At 57.4% G+C, this 11,656-nt stretch overlaps 1 long non-coding RNA gene across 1 annotated transcript; it reads right to left on the bottom strand.

Moving 5' to 3' along the window:
- Positions 1-47: 47 nt before the first annotated feature.
- LOC138062100 (uncharacterized) lies at positions 48-5,272 on the bottom strand. The gene is made up of 3 exons (XR_011136112.1): positions 4,993-5,272; positions 2,272-4,528; positions 48-1,866 (listed from the first exon to the last, which is right to left on the bottom strand). It is a non-coding gene; the product is annotated as an uncharacterized lncRNA (long non-coding RNA).
- Positions 5,273-11,656: the final 6,384 nt, after the last annotated feature.

Here is an 11,656-nt window from a genome sequence, read left to right as displayed (position 1 = left end):
TGTTAAGGCAGACAATCTTCTTCCCCAAAGAGGGGCTAAAATGAGTGTTGGAAACCAAGATCCCTTCTGCTCTTTCTCTGCAGCCCTGTTGCTCTTATCAAAGATTGGCAGCATGGGTTTTAGGCTGAGCAAATTGCATTGGGTGCACCTGGACTGAGTGTGGAAGTGGCTGCTTGAAACTCCACATACCCATTTTTCTTCCCAACTGGAACTGGACTGGTTTTTGCTGCCTTCAAAGGCAAAACAACTGGGTGTTTTATGTGTTTGTGGGAACAGCACTGAATAGAGCTGTCCTGGTGGGAGCCAGCCTGGAGAAGAGGGTTGCAGAGACCCCAAGCAAGACTCAGCCTCTCCCCAAAGCTGGGGAGAGGGGAAGCAATAGGTTGGGGGCTGGGAAGATGGCCAGGAAGCCATCACCTTTTATCAAGGCACTTCAGGGGTATCCCGGATGTTTCTCTGGGTGAAAAGGATAGCCAGAGTTATAATTAACCCTGAAGGGATACAGGCCCTTTGCTCCTATCAGGGCCCAGCTGCTCAGATGAAGCATTTGGGGAAGGGGGGAATCAGGCTCCCTGTCCCAGGCACAGACCCCATCCTCTGTTTGCTGGGTCCTAGCCCAACACATGGGCACCTACCTTTTAATGTTGGTAGTTGGTTTCTTGCCTCTCAATAGCCAATATTGCATCTCACAGACCACAGCACCTGCTCATGAAAACCATGCCTTTATCCTCAAAATTAAGGCCACTTTCTGCTACTCACAAACCTGAAAGCATCCTAGTCCCTAGGTGTGGCCTGGCTGCAGCCACTTCAGTGAGAGATGTTATTGCTTTGCCTTTAACCGTTTCACCTAAGTCTGCACCAAAGCAAGCACTCTGCCTCCAGTTTCAGCCAAGTTTACTCAGGTCCACAAACTTGGCTAGAAACAACTATTAAACATAACTTTTGGTCAATTCAAGCATAACTGAACAAGGTTTCAAAGGCCTGCAGGTAACAGGCACAAGGTGATGCACAACCTCAGCATTGAAGCTGGGGCTGGTATTAGTAGGACAATTAAATGTTTTCTTACCTCCTCCTCTAACCTGGGTTCTTCTTGTCCCTTGCCTCAATCAAGGTGACCTGCTATGGGGACAACACCTGCACCAGGACCTAGCTGAGAAACAGCCCAACTCTTACTTAGACTCCTACACCCCTCTTAAATTGCTGCCCAGGGGGTGCTGGGGGCCTCGTCAGCTCGTTAGTGGGTGCCCTGCCCCACACTGGGTGCTCATGTAGCACAGCTGATGGGGGAGGGGGGAGGGTCCCATTCCTGCAGGAAGGGGCATCCGGGCTGAAATGTGGTTGGTTTGGTCAAGAGAGTGACTGAACCCAGTGGGAAGTGGTGTGGGGCTGGCCCCGGGAACGCAGCCAGGGAGCTCGGACCCCTGGCAGGGGCCACGTCTCTTCCCTATCGAGCAAGGAAACAAACCTGTGTTTAAATATTGACTCCTGCATGAAAATCCAATGGGTGGAGATTGCTGCCTTTCCGTGCCCGTGCAGTGTTTATCAGTCCTTAGCAGAAAGCAGAGATTGCCAGGACTTTGGCCTGATCTGCTCCCAGCTGCCAGGGGAACAGGAGAGGGAAACTGAGGTCAAAGCTGCCCTGACTTTCCTTGGGGCCCGGATGCTTTGATCCAGTTGATTGTGCTCCCTGCTGGCACCTGGCTCACAGAAGGGTTGATGGCCACGATCTGGCTCGCATGGATGCCAGTTCCCCGGGCTGTGCTCAGACCGTGGTCCTGCAGGCTCCCACATGGCTCTTCAGGGCGCTTCGACGCTTGCAGGCTTTGGGCAGCGGCAAGGTGTTGGCGACCCCCTCGGCCAACGGCCCTGTGCACAGGGAAAGAACAGCTAAGCTCGGACTGATTGCAATCATCTCGTCCTCCTTGCTTTGTCTCTTCAGAGCCGTTCCACTAAAGACCCTTCGGCCAAGACTAAATTCACATGCAGCCCTCCAGCTTTCCTCTCTGCAGAGCTGGGAGGAAGCCAGCCAGGCAAGCCTCTCCAAATGGCTCTCCAGTGCCTGTCACCCTGGTATCTGGTCACTGGGAGCAGCGAGGAAGGCTGCGGGCAGCTGTTCCCCCGCCAGCCCTTGCCAGCCCTGACGGCGTTGGGGGGGCCCCGTCTTGCGGCCGTGCACGAGGAAGTGTCCCCGCAGCACGGCTGCCCTCGATAAGACTGTTTGCTCTGTTCTGCAGCAGAGAGCTCCACGTAGGCCGATAATCAAAAACTAACCCTGCCGGCGTCGATCCTGCCGACGGGGAGGTGGAGCCGGCTGGTTCTGCTCTCTCCTGCCGGGAAATGCTCAGGGTGGGGACTTGGACAGGGCCCAGGCGCAGCCGGCGCGCCGGCCGGGCGAGCTGGCGCGGTGGCCCCGGCTCTGTCCCCCGTTGCAGCACGGCTCCGTCCTCTGTGGGAGCGGGGCGATCCTGGCCTCCAGGAGAGCCTTCGCCCAAAGCAGGAGGTTACAGAGGAGACGGAGCCAGACCCTCGTCAGAGGTGCACAGCGGAAGGACGGGGGGCAACGGGCATGCGCTGCGACAAGGGAAATTTCAGCTGGAAATAAGGAAATACAAGAAATTGCAGCTGGCCGTTCTTCCCCATGGGCGTAGCGCAGCCCTGGGACCGAGGTGGGGGCACCTGCAGCCTTGGCGATGCTCAAAACTCGACCAGGCACAGCCTCGAGCGACCAACCTAACCTTTAAGCTGGCCCTGCCTGGCCTTCACGCGCCCCTTCCCACCTCTGTGCTCCTGGGACTGCAGGATTTGGGGCTGACGGTACGGTTTAGTCCTCAGATTTGCAGGATAAACTTCGCCACGTTGCTTTAAGCAGGCCACGAATTGCACCGACGCACACTTAGGTGGGACCCCAGGAAAAGCTTTGGAGCAGGAAGGTCACCTGGCCACGGCCTAACCTGCCACGCTGGCCGTGGCCTCCCCATCCACCGCTGGAGGGTTTTAAGAGGCGGTGAGAGAAAGCTCTCTTGAGAGCGGGTTAGGGACCTGCTGGCACGGGATGGCCCCGGGGGGCAGGGGATCCCCTGCACCTCCTCCCTGCAACGCCTCTGCGCTCCAGAGACCTCCATCGCAGCGCCGCGAGCTACCGGCAGCGTCGTGAACCCCGCGAGCAGGCCTGAGGGAGAGGGCCAAGCCGCCGGGCGGAGGGGACGGCGAGCACGCGGCGCTGGGGGCGGCCCAGGAGCCGTCCCCGCTCCCTCCCGGCCTGCCCGCGCGGCCGTGGCGGCGGCGGCGATGACGCGCCGGGAGCCGGGCTGTGCTCGCACGGCGCCGCGGCCGCTCGCCCTCCGCCGCGGCCTGGAGGGGGAGGAGGGAAACACGCTGAGCCGGGAGCCCTTAAACAAGGCTCTCCCGCTGCCGGTTCAATCCCTCTCCCCCCTTCCTCCGCGAGCCGCCGCTCGACGCTGCTGCTCCTTCCCTCCCGGCTGCCCGTGAAAGCGTCGTCATTCTTTAATCTTGGCGAACTGAGTTTCTTCCTTAAAAGCCGGCGGCTCTCTGCGATCCGCCGGAGCCGTTCTTGTCACGCTGCCAAAGGAGGCTGGGAGCGGAGTCACATGCCTCGAAGTTTTACAAGCCGCGCGAGCCGCCTCAGGAGAGGAGCGCGAGCGAGCGAGACGGGCGCGCACACGCACGCACGCACGCACGCGCGCGCACACGCACGCGGGCGGGCGCGCGCACACGCTCCGCCGCGCACGCAGGAAGAACCTCCTCCGGGCTCCGGCCGGGTTTATTTGAACGTTTCTCTTTTCTCTTTTTCGGAAGAACAAAGCCTTTGGGGTGGGTTGGCGTGTTTGTTTTTCGAGGGCCGGCGGCGGGGAGGGGGGCGAAGGAGGCCGGAGTAGGGGGGAGCCGGCGGCTCCAGCGGCCGAATTTCCCTTAGCCGAGTTGCCAAGACGTCGCCGAGAAACTTGGGAGGAAGAAAGCCGGGGGAGCGGAATTAAAAAAAAAAAAAAAAAAGTAAATAAATAAATAAAAAAATAAAATATGATGACGTCACTTGGAGCCGGGGTGCCTTCCCCGCTGCCTGTCAGATGCGACTGAAAAGAACAGGGCAATAAAACAACAGCCGCCTCTGTCTCCCTCGTTAAACACGGCACTAATTGGATGTTAATTTCTCCTTGCTCTTCTCGCTGGCCGATTGTGAGCGCTCCGGCGCGCTCGCCCGCTTTCTTTCCTGTTGCGAGGCTCTTGGCAGCTCTGAGCGACTCCGTACTGTACGCTCCCTCCTGCTCGCGGACTGGAATAATTCAGGAGCTGGGAGTATGAAAAAGGCGAGGCGAGGGGGCGAACGGCTCGGGGACCGGGAGGGCGCCACGCATCTCGAGAGCGCCGCGAATCTCGACGTTTTCCCGGGCATTGTCCTCGCGGAGTTGGAGCTTTGCTCTTTCCGTTCGGTTCTTTTTTTTTTTGTCCCCCTTTTCTTTTCTGTCTTTTTTTTTTTCTCCCCCCTCCTTCCCCTCGCGTTGGGTCCAGTCTGCCGGGCAAAAAAATACACGTTTCTTATTAAAAAAAAAAAAAAAAAAGAGCGGTTCAATGACGACAAAACCCCAAACCTCCTCCCAGCTCCCCCCGGCTCGCCGCCCAGCCTAACCCCTGCGTGGAAACAGGCGTTTTAGGGAGCCGGAGCAGGAAGTTGTTGTTCTCGGTGTTGCCCAGGTCATCCTTAAAGGGTATGTGTGCAAGAGCGAGCGTGCGTGTGTTTCTTGGCTCGCGTCCCCGCGGGCACCCAGCGCGTTCGGTCGCCGGCGTGCCCCAGTGCGCCGAAGAGGTGAGTTGCGAAAGAGCGTGGGGTGCGCAGGGGTTTTCGGGGAAGGGGGGGGGGTTGTGTGTGTGTGTGTTGGGGGGGGGGAAGGGGACAGGATGGGTGGGGGAGCCGAGGGGAGGGCAGGGAGCGGGAGGCGGAGGTGGGGGGGGAGAAATCTGGGAGTAAAGTCCTACCTGGGATCGGTGCCAACTTCCTGCAAAGGGTTACAGACCCGCGGCTTTGAGAGCCCACCAGAGGCGAGTTCGCTCTTGTCACGCTTCCAAGGCGAGATGAAGACAGCGGGAACAGGTACCGCCGATGCCGAGTGGCCTTGTTTGCCCGCGGCCTGGGGTGGCTCGAGCGCTTGTTTTGATTTAAATCCTCCGAGGCCGAGGGAGATTTCTGGATTCCCGCTGCCGCCGCTGCGCGCGCGCGCGCTCGCTCGCGAGCGTGAGGGGGGCCTTCCCGCGCCCCGCGCCGGGGCGGTCGAGGCGGCGGGCGCCCCGGGGTGCGCGGCGGCTGGGCCGCGCGCCCCAGGGAGTTGCCGGGGGGTGGAGGGAGGGGGGGTGGGGGACACCCGGGGAAGGGGGGGGGGGGGAGCCGCGACGCTCGCTCGCCCTCTCGCCGGTTGGATTAACATGCGGAAGATGCGCCTGTCACTTTGCTTACTGTCAGCGCCTGCTCGGGGATGGGCGACGGCTTTGTTCGGCGCTGCCTGGGAAGCCGTGCCAACTCGGACTTGGCAGGCGAGCCGCGGTGGGCAGGCCGAGGGGAACAAGGAGCGAGAATTATTGCCGAGGCTGCTGAAGAGGGAAGTGGCTGCAGGCCCGTTTCTGCGCGCGGCGGCTTTTTCGCCTTGTGCATCTCCCTCGCTCCCCCGCGTGGGCGCCCGCTCCCTTTTTTTCTCCCCCTCCCCCCCCCCCCAGCTTTCGGCTGGTGCAGACAACACGAAAATGGGTTTTTGTTTTGGGATTTTTTGGCATCTCCCCAGCGGCGTTGCCACCCCCCCCCACCCCCCGATCCCTTCCTCAGCCCGCTGCTAACCCCCCTTTTTAATCATCGGCGCGACCCAGGTACTCGAAGCAGGGAAAAAAGGCCAAAAAATATCCCGGCGAACCCAAACTACCCCTAATCCAACACCCTCCTCCCCCCCCCCCCAACCCCTCCAAGCCCAGGCGGCGATTTCTCCCAAGCTTCCTCTGTGGCGGGTGGGTTTATTTTTGTGTCTTTTTGTTGTGTTTTGTTTTCCCCCTCCTTTCCCCGTCGGATCTCCCTCGCGTCGGCTGCGCGCGTTCCTATTCACGGACCCGCCGCCGCCGCCGGCCGCCTGTCGTCCTCAAACCAGGAAGGAGGGAGCCCGGGACTCCGGGGCGGCGGGCGAGGGAGTTGGTGACGGAGGGTGTGAGGAGGGAGGAGGGGGTGGGCAGGCGGGAAAAGGAGCACGGGGCCGGGGCGGAGGCGGGGGGGGGGGGGAACCACCCCAAATCCCTGGGCCTTTTGTTTAACCTGCGTCGATGTAAAAGGAAGGTCTTGGCTTTTTTTTTTTTTTTTGGCTGCCCTTTTTTATTTTTGTCTCCCTCTCTTTTTTTTTTTTTTTTTCCCGCCTCGGCGGGTCGCTCCCGAGCCAAAGCGGGCAACTTTTTCAGAGCGGGGCCGAGGCGGGCGGCAGCGGCGGCGGCGGCCGTTGTTTTTTTTGAAGCCGCCTCGGCGGCGATGAAGACGGCTCGTCCCGCGGGCGCGAGCGGGCGAGCGGCTCCCAGTGCAGGAATTCCTGCCAGCTCGCCTTTGTGCCAGCCTCTCCGTTGGCCTTTGGTGTCTCGTTCGGATGAAGCCTGGCATCCAGGCACCGCCCATTTCTTGGCGTTGAGCTGAGAGGAGAAGGAAAGGGGAGAGCGAGAGAGAGCGAGAGAAGGAAAAAAAAAAAGCTGTCTCACTCAAACTGGCCTTTCTCGGAAAAGGATCCTTCCCTGATGATTGTCCGGATAAGCGGAGCTAAATCCAGCAACCACTCAACAACAAAACCACTCTCTTCCACGGTGCGTCTCTCTTGCTGCCTTGGTACGGAATCAAACCTCACTCTTAATTTTGGGGGTTTATTTCTCTCTCTTTTTTTTTTTTTTGGTTTGTTTGTTCGGTTGTTTTTTTTTTTTTTTTGCCTTTAATTTGAAATAACGTTTCATTTTTCCAATTGCTCAGGCGCTTTGTCGTGGCTGTAACCTTCCTTCTCCCCGAAACCCCTTCCCTTTGAGTCCTCCAGCCCTTGGTGCTAAAACAGCCGACTTTAAATAATCGCTCTCCTATAGAGAGGGATGTATAGCAGCTAGCCCTATGCCTACGTGCAGTGTTTGAAGCAGGATTCGAGGGCGATTTCTTTTCCTGCCCTCGCCCTGCAGCCCGGGACACCGGCGTCTCCGAGAGCCACTCGGGGCTGGGCGTGTGGCGTGCCGCTGCTTCTTTCTTTCCACACCGGGCACCACCGAAGGGGGGAAAAAATATGTCGAATCATGTCGGATTTGCAATTCAACATGGCAGCCGCAGCTAACGTGGTCGGAGCTCGTAGCGCCGAGCAGCCCTACGGGCACGCGTGCTCCTTTTCGGCTCTGCCAGGGCAGGGTGGGGGCACGGGAAGGATGGAAGGAGGGAGAGGGAAGGATGGGAGGGAGGGTGCCCGGGGTAGGTCAGAGGAGGAGGATAATTTTCTCGTTTCTTTTTTTTGGTTTTTTTTGGAGGGGGGGTGAATTTCAACCAGGAGCGATTCGAGAAGGAGGGAACTCAGGCGGTTTGGTTTTGCGAGGCGTTAACCGTTTAGAAGCTGGCTCGTTTTTCATGCCTTCGGCTTGGTTGGCACGGCGTGCCGGGGCGGGCGGCAGTGCCGGAGGCCGCGGGGAAGCCCGGGAGCGGCGCGGGAGGCTCGGCAGGGCTCGGCCGGTCGCGGCAGACGAAGACGGCCGAGGGAGCGCTCCAGCGACGGCACGGGGGAGAGCGCGAGCCCGAAGGAGAGGGGAGGATATTTTTCGTGGAGCAATGGCGGCCTTTAGGCTTCGGAGATGGCCTTAGCCGGGGCGCTCTTGGGAGGAAGCGGGCTGGCTTGCAAAGGCATCCGGGAAGACTCAAGCAGGCGCTTTGCACAGAGCACCTTGCTGCCGTCCGAAGCCTCCCGCCTCGTGGCGGCGAGCTCCTGTCCCTTGGCTGCTCGGGTGAGATTTGGCACGACCACACCAAAGCTCTCCAGGTCTTCCCAGCTGTAACTGAGCTCAGGGCTTTGGCCCCGGCGCTTGCGAATCTGTCCTCTTTCTGTCAAACTTAATTTAGGCCCGTTTGGGACACAACAAAAGCAGATTGTTTGCAGGGCACAGTCCCCCTGCCTCCTTCCCGACTGCCACGCACTTCGCAACCGCTCGGGAGCCATGAAAACTGCCCCTCCTCCCTCACCAAATTTTTCCTCCTCCTTCCCCCCTCCTGGCTTCCCCCTCCTCCTCCCTCCTCCGAAAAAAACCTCTTTCAGGGAGTGACGCATGGCCGTACAGTAAAGCCTTCGAAACTGGCCACAAAACACCCAGGCCCGAATTCCCCAGCCCCGCTTTGCCTCCGTGACCCGCCTGCTCCCTGCCTGCACCGAGCGCGGCGATTTTGGCCGCGCTCTCGTGGACGTCCCCGAGTTTGTCTCACCCGCCGCTCTCCTGCTGGAGATGCTTTGCCGGCCGTTGCGCGACTTATCAGCCTTGCAGCGAGCCGTGTGGCCTCGCGCGCAGGGGCTGGGCCGCCAGGACGCCTGGGTCCGGCTCCCAACGTCCCCGCTCGCTTGTTTGCTGTTCGGCACAGCCAGGGCCCTACTGTAGGTAGGTGCCGTGCAGCTGTAAGGCAAAACATCGCTCGTGATGGGCCGGATCAGACACAGGAAGATGCTGAATGGGGTTTTTGAAAGCAGCTAGGTACCAAACTCCTCATGGGGCGAGCCTGGCCCCTGTGCAACGCTGGTTTTTACCGTCTTGAATGTATTCCTTGCTGTTAGAAGGAAGGTCTCAGTTTCTTTTATGTCAAATGGTCTAATTGGGAATACGATTAGCCTGTCGTGTCTGCTTTACCCCCTCTAATGAGACGTCTTCTGGAGTTCACGACTGTCAGTGACTGTTCAAGTGCGGCAGTGTGACAGTAGATACAGCATGATCTGAACAAACCTGAGAGCAACACTTCACTCCCCAGGCCCTTAAGGCTGCCCTGCATGGATTTCACACACGGCAGCTGGAGGTGAGGGAAGTTACAGGTCCCACGTAACTCTGGGAACTGGTCCTTGGCTTTCACAGGACACAGCCGTTGGTCTGGAAATTGAAACTCCCGTGTTGCCTTTAGCAGGAGCTGTGAGCAATCGGTAGTTCTTGGGATCAAGCCCCAGAGATGTGTTGGGATGCCCTCTTCAGCGGAGCCGATTTACACACCAGTTTACATCCAGATGCTTAATGCTAATGAGAAGGGAGCGCTAGTTTTTTTGCTAGTCAGTCGAGCTTTCTCCTTGCAGATTATTCATATAAACAGAGTCTAGGGGGGGGAACGATACGTTTCCCAATTTGCTCCCAATCTCTATTGCTTCCCTGGGAAAAGCTGGTGGGGGACTGATACAAAAACCCCAATGAGCGGATGGCCTGACTACAGTGGGCTCTGGTTTGGGCAGCCCCTTAGAGGAGAGCCCGATCTCAAGCAAGACACTTCTGACGTGTCCTAAGCAAAACGTCTGGCACCCCTGTAAGAGCCCATGCAGCCAAGGGACACAGCTGTTTTATTCCACACAGCTCACAGCAAAATAGGGCTCATGCTTCCATAACATTGCTCAGCAAAAAGGATAAATTCTTGAAATTGGGAGTTGGATCTTTCTGCCATTTATTGCCTTTGAATCTGGAGTTTGCTCTCAGGCTGTTCTGGTGTGAGCTCTGCTCCATCTCAGGAGGGCAGATCAGGAGCTTTTCTCCAGCCTTGCTTGGCTGTTGGAACCTTCCCCAGCAGTTGAGAGGAGCCACTCTGGGTTTGCAGTGACATTCCTGAGAGCAGGATCAGGCCTCCAGGTTTGTCGAGGGTGGCTCTGGGAAATTTCCTTTCCTTAAAAGGGCCAGGTTTGGCCAAAGTAGCGTTTGGATTGTGTTTTCCTTTTATTTTCCCCTCTTCTTTCCCCCCTTTCACTCGCCCTAGCGAAAATTGCCTGATTTACAGTTGCAGAGAGCTCTGTGCTCTATTTCTCCTCAAGCTAGCTCTCACAGGGACCATGACTGAGCAGGCTGACCCCACACTGGACCGTCTGTGTAGTCAGCTGTGCCCCTCCAGTGACCACTTCTGGTGGGGAAGGAGGAGGTGAGAGGGAAGAAGATTGAATTCAGCCTTTGTGGGTCAGTCCTTAGCCTTTCTACTGATTGCCAGCTTGTTCCAGTGGGTTTGAGGGCACACGTTTAATGGGATCCTGGTAGAAACGCATCTCAGTGAGATCTGAAGCTAATAGCCTCATGCACCATGGGGAACATGGAGCATCCAGATGCACCTGGGTCCTAGTCATCCTCCGTACCATCCAACAGCTGGTCCTTAGAAGAATTAATATAATTTATTTTACTTGCTACAATTTTCTCTATGCGTTTCATTCCTAAATTTCCCTCCACTTTTTCCATAGTGCTGGTTTGCTTAGTGGAGTTGCTCATAGCTACTGTTTATCTTTGATGTTACTTGGCTGCTGCAAAAGGTGAGGTCTGGGAGGACAAAGCAAGGCAGCTGGTTTGTTATTGTAGGGCTGCTCATGGGCACTGAGCTGTGCTGTCTGGATTTGCCGTTGGAAAGCCTGTGAGATATGCAGCACTATACACGCAGGGTTTGTCAGGCTAAGGTCACTCACAAGTTAGTTCCAGCTGCAGAAAACGTAAGAGAAGAAGCAGCCCAGCAAAGGGCATAACCAGCATGTGGTATAAGGTGCTCTGAGGAGGCTAAGAGGTAGGTATCATTTTGTGATGATGACAACCAAAAATCACCCTCTGTGTACAACGCACTGTGTTTTTGGGGGTGTCCATGCTTTGTAAGCACCTCTCACAGTTATTTCTAACAACACTACTCTCTCCTGCGGCTGTTGCCAATGCATTTATGCCACCATCCCAGTGGGTTCAGGGTGAAGGAGCCAGCCCAAGGGAGATGTCTGTGCCCAACAGGGCAGCTCTGGCCAATGGGGGACTGGGAAGGAGGTTTCTCCTCACCTGCAAGACTGCACCAAATGTTGTGTGCTTCTTCAGTCCTCTTCCTCCTCTCGGCTTGAGGGCTCTAGGGTGTAGCCACGACCACATTTGACTTGGTCAACTTTGCTTGGCTGGGATCTCTGGAGTCTGGTTTGAACTTGCAGGATGGCCTGTGCCGACATTCTAGTGCCAGGCACGGGGACCTCAAATGGCTTCAGCTAGGCCAGGAGATTCTGGGAATAACACCAAGAATTCAGGGAGTGGTTCTCCTCTCCTTCGATCTTGGCTTGTTCTCTTCCCCCCAGCTCAGCACTGTGCACCGGGTCTGCCGAGGGTAACAGCGATTGCAGGGACAGTATGCGGCATCCCAGAGCTGCGTTGGCATGCAAAGCCAGGGATGGCTTGGGAACAGGCAGTGACATAAGAGCAGGCTAATTTTCTTGCACTCGATTTGGCAACAGAAGCCTGAGACCTGGAAACAGAGGCATCCGGGGCATGCAAGGAGAGAGGGTCCCAAGAAAGCCCCACTCAGAGCAACAGCTTGGGTTGTAAGAGTTTTCAAGCAGGCTGCACTCCTCATGTAGAAACTTCACCAAAAGTGAGGGCTGGTGCTGGTAACATGACGAACGGCTTGAATTTCTACACATCTCCTCCCAGT

Source organism: Struthio camelus, chromosome 24 (genome assembly GCF_040807025.1).
Source record: "Struthio camelus isolate bStrCam1 chromosome 24, bStrCam1.hap1, whole genome shotgun sequence".
Lineage (NCBI taxonomy): Eukaryota > Metazoa > Chordata > Aves > Struthioniformes > Struthionidae > Struthio > Struthio camelus.
The sequence above is the reverse complement of the archived record's forward strand: the minus strand, read 5'-3'. Positions and strand labels throughout refer to the sequence as shown.